The 6,344-nt window shown below is 37.2% G+C and overlaps 1 protein-coding gene across 2 annotated transcripts in view; it reads left to right on the top strand.

Moving 5' to 3' along the window:
* The first annotated feature begins 864 nt into the window (after positions 1 to 864).
* LOC125228537 (proton-coupled amino acid transporter-like protein pathetic) overlaps positions 865 to 6,344 on the top strand; it is a 92,589-nt gene continuing 87,109 nt past the window's right edge. Inside the window, exon 1 of one of the 2 annotated variants that reach the window (XM_048133138.1) lies at positions 865 to 1,065. The gene's annotated coding sequence lies outside the window, so the exon portion shown is untranslated. Of the gene's footprint in view, positions 1,070 to 6,344 lie in introns of both variants that reach the window. The other variant, XM_048133137.1, reaches the window with a different exon arrangement.

The following is a 6,344-nucleotide window of genomic DNA, read 5'->3' as shown; positions in this document are numbered from 1 at the left end:
AAAAAAGTAGGGTGGACAACTTTAAAAAAAAAATGGCCCAGCTATCTCTGTTGTTCTTCAGCCGGCCTATCCGAAATTACAATCGTTGGCGTCTAGTCGATCGAAACGAAGTCTGGCTCTGTCGCGCCAATACGGAAGAGCGGTACAGGGTACAGATAACTAGCTGCCGTAAGCGTTTGTGCATTTGGCTCCGCTGTAGTGGCACAATAGAGAGAGACTAGGTTTTTAGGGTTCCGTAGTCAACTAGGAACCCTTATAGTTTCGCCATGTCTGTCTGTCCGTCCGTCCGTCCGTCCGTCCGTCCGCGGATAATCTCAGTGACCGTCAGCACTAGAAAGCTGAAATTTGGTACCAATATGTATATCAATCACGCCGACAAAGTGGAAAAATAAAAAGTGGAAAAAAATGTTTTATTAGGGTACCCCCCTACACGTAAAGTGGGGAGTGATTTTTTTTTTCATTGCAATCCTAACGTGTGATATATTGTTGGATAGGTATTTAAAAATGAATAAGGGTTTACTAAAATCGTTTTTTGATAATATTCATATTTTCGGAAATAATCGCTCCTAAAGAAAAAACAAGTGTGTAACTTTTGAACTTTTGAACCATAATGTTTAAAAAATATGAAAAAAATCACAAAAGTAGAACTTTATAAAGACTTTCTAGGAAAATTGTTTTGAACTTGATAGGTTCAGTAGTTTTTGAGAAAAATACGGACAACTACGGAACCCTACACTGAGCGTGACGCGACACGCTCTTGGCCGGTTTTTGTCGTATCGTTAACGATTGTCACTTCGGCTAGGACGGCTGGTCGTTGCAAGTAAACAGTCTTGTATCACTGCAACCTTAGTGTTGATACGCTCTTGTTCTACTTGAGGTCAACAAGCCTTCAATGCAATCATGAGTTGGACTTTTTTATTAAATTTCGAGTTCAGTTTTCCTTCGGTTGTAGTCGAATAAGCACAGTGCAGGCGTATATTTTGGTATAGTGAAATGGTGTTTGTTTATAAATATTCTATTTGACCGTGTGTATCGTTGTGGGTTCAATACTGGGTACAAAAAAAAGTAAGTATACAGTTCCTAACTTTGCCATTATTTTCTTAATTAATAATTTATACCTAATGACATCTTCAACAAATATCTAAGTTGTACTATTTAAAAGCGCTGGTGGCCTAGCGGTAAGAGCGTATGACTTGCGATCCGGAAGTCGCGGGTTCGAATCCTGGCTCGTACCTATGAGTTTTTCGGAACTTATGTGCGAAATGTCATTTGATATTTGCCAGTCGCTTTTCGGTGAAGGAAAACATCGCGAGGAAACCGGACTAATTCCAATTAGGCCTAGTTACCCTTCGGGTTGGAAGGTCAGATGGCAGTCGCTTTCGTAAAACTAGTGCCTACGCCAATCTTGGGATTAGTTGTCAAAGCGGACCCCATGAGCCGTGGCAAGTGCCAGGATAACGCAAGGAGGATGATGATAAAAGTTGTACTATTTAAATTTCTTAAGGTCCTGTAGGTGTAGTGTCTTCCACTCTCACTTTCATTTCACTGAGCGTATGTCTCAGCGAGATGGATGCGTGCCCCCGAAGTTGCAGTATTTTGAAAGTACAGTCGATAGGTGTAAGTTCTGTGAAATATATTTTAAATTTCTATCTATCTCTTTTACAATTATATTCTAAATAATTAAAAATGTAACTCACTGTGTTATGTAAATAAATGTTTCAATGTTTCAAATAAAATATTTCTTTATTTAAGGGGCAACTTTTCAGGATTGTAATATTTGTGCAAATATTTAGATATTTTAAGAGAGCGTTTAAGAAACAAATGTCAACAGAATAAATATGAATTCAATAGATAAGCTCGTTAAGAAAGTCGTCCAGGGTGCTAAGTATGTATATAATATAAGTAGGTCAGACTAGCACAACTTGCCTTGTCGCGCGCGATTCCATACTTGAAGTCGCGCTTGAAGTATAGACTCGCGACGAGGCAAGTTGTGCTAAAGGGTCAGTTAGTTAAGATGAAATATAAATGTCGCTGTTAGGCTCCAAAGTTAAATTAATTTAATTATTCTTCTTAGCCACAACCATGTGTTGTTGACGATAGAATAACATATTATGCTATTCGATAGCGTAGAAATCACGGAGAATGACATTTACGAGTACTTATATGGAAAAATTTTCTCCCCGTGATGTCCCGGGACATCACGGCGTCCGATTTGCGGATAGAAATAGAGGATCCCTCTAAATTCCCAATTCTCATACACAAAATATATATATATATATATATATATATATATATATATATATATATATATATATATATATATATATGGAAAAAGCGAAGTGTCCCAAAACGGTTGATACAATAAAATATACATACATTTTCTACCCAACATCATCCTCCTTGCGTTATCCCGGCATTTGCCACGGCGTTGCGTTATCCGCTTTGACAACTAATCCCAAGATTTGGCGTAAGGGTAACTAGGCCTTATTGGAATTAGTTCGGTTTCCTCACGATGTTTTCCTTCACCGAAAAGCGACTGGCAAATAACAAATGACATTTCGCACATAAGTTCCGAGAAAATCATTGGTACGAGCCGGGGTTTGAACCCGCGACCTCCGGATCGAAAGTCGCACGCTCTTACCGCTAGGCTACCAGTGCTTTTTTAATTCATCAACAGACACTAAAACGTCGAAAACTGAAGGTAGAGGCCCAAGTTGATTAGACTTGTCACTAATTAATAAAATCTAATCTTAGAATGTTCCTCAAATACAATTTTCGCCAGAAATTGTATTATTCCCAATAATTTTCCTTTACTTTAATATAATCTCTTTAGTCAAGTCAAAAGTAGAAACATTTATTCAGCAAGTAAGTATGTATACTTAATCTAATTTTCCAACGTCTCCGAGAGTTAAGATCCTGTATAATTTAGTTAGCTCAGGGCCACTTGCATCAACGAAAATGGAGGGTTTACCCGAGGGTTAACCCACCATTTTATATGGAATTTGACAGTTGACAGCCCACTAACCCTGATTTAAGTGGTTGGTGCAAACTAAGTGGCCCTAAAGAAAATAAACAAAGAAGAACCGAATAAAGTGCCTCATTGTAATCTTACTCAAAATAAAATTAATGTTGCTAAGTAGGTATAATAGTATAGCCCCTCTATTAGCTGAAACAGACCGGGCTCCCTAAACAGCACCCGTTCACGAGTACATATGACGCGTATCTCACCTATCGTCTCCCTCGACCTTAATTCGCTTTTTCAATATAGATGATGGTGTTTTTTTTCGCACCCGTGTGATAAGTGTTTCATTATATGTCAGGTCAAAACTTCGGAGGGCCATCTGTACCGAAAAACTTCGTACGTGCGAAAAGGGAATTCGTAACTCGTGTCGTTTTGAAAGACGTTGTGGTCGTGTTTTAATTTATCGCCACTCGTTTCGAACTTTTCTTTTTACGCACTTGTATCGTAACTATTAGCTACCTTCAAAAGAATATTGGAAAAGGCCCGTGAACTCTACTTTTTCTGTAATAATCGCTGGTAGCCTAGCGGTAAAAGCGTGCGCCTTTTAATACGAAGGTCGTGGTTTCAAGGTTATGTAACGCTGATTAGTAGAAAGAGTTATCACCGAGGCTTAGAAAAAATATGACATTTTGAAATCATAATCGTAGTTTAACTCATTTATGAATCGGACGTTTTCGTACAAACGGCTGTTACATTCTCGTTATAGTGCATACTTAAAAAAAAAATCAGCAAATAGGCCACAGGGGCACTTTTCATTTAGATACATAATTTACAAAAGATTTAAAATTAAATTGATAGGTAATACTAATTCTACTGCTACAATTAATTCTACTATTACAGTTGATAATACTAATCTTACTGAAATGAAATGAAATGAAATATTTATTTTCCAAGTAGGCATATTACAATGCGCTTATGAACGTCAAATAAAACTACGCCGGCTCTAACCCTACGCCTCAGCCTCGAGAAGATTTCAGTCCCCCCTCAGTTTGAGGAGGGTATCCACTATGGGACCGGCAAGAAACTCGGCGGGCCACTTCTTTTCAAAACATTACATCTTATAATTAACATGCATTAAAAAAAAAAAAAAAAAAAAAAAAAAAAAAAAAAAAAAAAACAAGATACAATTTAATAAGCAAAAGTATTCATAAAAAAAAAAAAATATTAACACAAGAAATTATACAAAGTACAAAGCTATTATGATTATTAATAAGAGATGTTAGAGATGTATAGAGTCTCTAAGTGTCAAAGTACATCTAAAAAAATTATACATGAAGAAAAAAAAACGAATAACTAAAATAACTTTAGAGTTGTAAAAGACTCTTGTTGTCTTAAGCAAAGGAAAAAAAAATATATATATATACTTAATCTACTTTTTTCCTTGGAGATGTATATGGTCTCCAAGAGTCAGAAAGAAAAATAAACAAACAAGGACCGAACAGAGTGCCTCAACGTAATCTCATTCAAAATTAATGTTACATAGAATAGCATAGCCCCTATTAGCTGACTACTACAATACTTATACTACAATGAGTTAGAGATGTATAAGGTATCTAATTGTCGAATAGTTAGTCGTTCTTTTAAATTAGTACAACTAAAATGTACAATTAATATTAAAAGTACTAATACAAAAAAAGTCTAATATTACTTTAGAGCTGCTAATGACTCCAAATGTCACAACTAAATATAAAATGTATACTTAATCTAAGTCCCACTTTATTTCTGGCCCCGTAGCCGAATGGCATTTCTCCGACGCCAAACGAAAGCGATACGCCGCTGGCTCTGTCGCGCCAATACGCAAGCGCGATAGAGATAGATATCTACTAGCGCTTCTTTTCGTGAGCGTTTCGTGAGCGATTGTGCCATTCGGCTAGCCACCCTGATCTATATAAATGACATACACTACCTTAACCTCCCCAAAGCCGAAATTATTTGCTACGCGGATGACACAGTAATCCTCTTTAATGATAATAGTTGGGATGGCGTCCTTGCCTTAGCAGAAAAAGGTATGAGCCGTGCTGCAGGCTGATTTCGTAACAATCTGCTAACACTAAACAGTAAAAAAACAAAATTTGTTTGTTTCCATAAAACCGCCGCTTCTAGACCTCCTGATCCAACATTAGCAATTAAAATCCATTCTTGTACAGATACAGACGTCCGCTCCTGTTCTTGTGAGACCATAAGTCGTACAAAAGTTATGAAGTATCTAGGTTTGCTTATCGATGAAAATTTAAACTTCAAAAGTCACATCTCCTGTCTTTCTAAAAGAGTCCGTAAAACAATATACATCTTCAAGAAACTCCGGCACTCCGCGGATCCAACTCTCTTAAAAAACATTTACATATCTCTGTGTGAGTCTACAATAACTTACGCGATATCAGTCTGGGGCTGCGCTGCCAAAACCTATATGTTAGTTGTTGAGAGAGCCCAACGCTCTGTCCTGAAAGTTATGCTCAAAAAGTCCTATAGATATGAAACAAAAAGTCTTTACGCAGATGCCCAAGTCCTTACAGTCCGTCAGCCTTATATCCACAAAGTCTGCCTCTCTATGCACAGATTCGCGTCTAAGCTGGATAATTATTCCGAACTGATCTCAAAACGCATCTTTAGATTACCCATCTCATCAGTTAACACTGCCTTTGGCAGACGCCTCGGTGATGTTTTAAGCTATAAAATCTACAATACTGTCGTTAAGCTGCAAACCGGGCTGATACGTTGCACGGTATCGGAGGCTAAACGTATTCTTTGCAAATGGTTACTGTCACTTGACTACCATGAAACTGAAAACTTACTTCAATAGGTAATTTAACTATAACCATACTATCAGGGACCGGAACCGCTTACCATAACCGGGGTTTTTCATAGGCTTATTTTAGAAGTTGTTTTAAAAACCCCAACCATAATGGTAACCTTTTGTAAGGGTGACTGTTTGATAGGGTAAGCCTATCTGATACAGTTAACTTAAATAACCTCTAACGAAAACCAAACCCAGTCTTAAAGGTTACCCTATCATTTTAATTATTAAACCGTTTAAGCAACTTTAATCTCTGCGCACATTGAAATTCAACTTATTATTGAATAACCATAGCGAGTACAAGCTCATACGTATCGTCTCTAAACAAGTTTATGTCGATTCAAATAACGTAGTTTTATGTCGATTCAAACAATATTGGACTTTAAAACCTTACACTAAAATTTAAAACATAACTGACCTGAATTATCATAGTGTGTTTTGACATTGAATGCATTCGTAGCGCGCGCCGGGTCGTTCTATTGTTTATCTATCTTACCTGTGCGTTTCCGAACATGCTTTTTAAAGATC

The sequence above is a fragment of the Leguminivora glycinivorella genome, chromosome 8, assembly GCF_023078275.1.
Source record: "Leguminivora glycinivorella isolate SPB_JAAS2020 chromosome 8, LegGlyc_1.1, whole genome shotgun sequence".
Taxonomy (NCBI): Eukaryota; Metazoa; Arthropoda; class Insecta; order Lepidoptera; family Tortricidae; genus Leguminivora; species Leguminivora glycinivorella.
The sequence above is the reverse complement of the archived record's forward strand: the minus strand, read 5'-3'. Positions and strand labels throughout refer to the sequence as shown.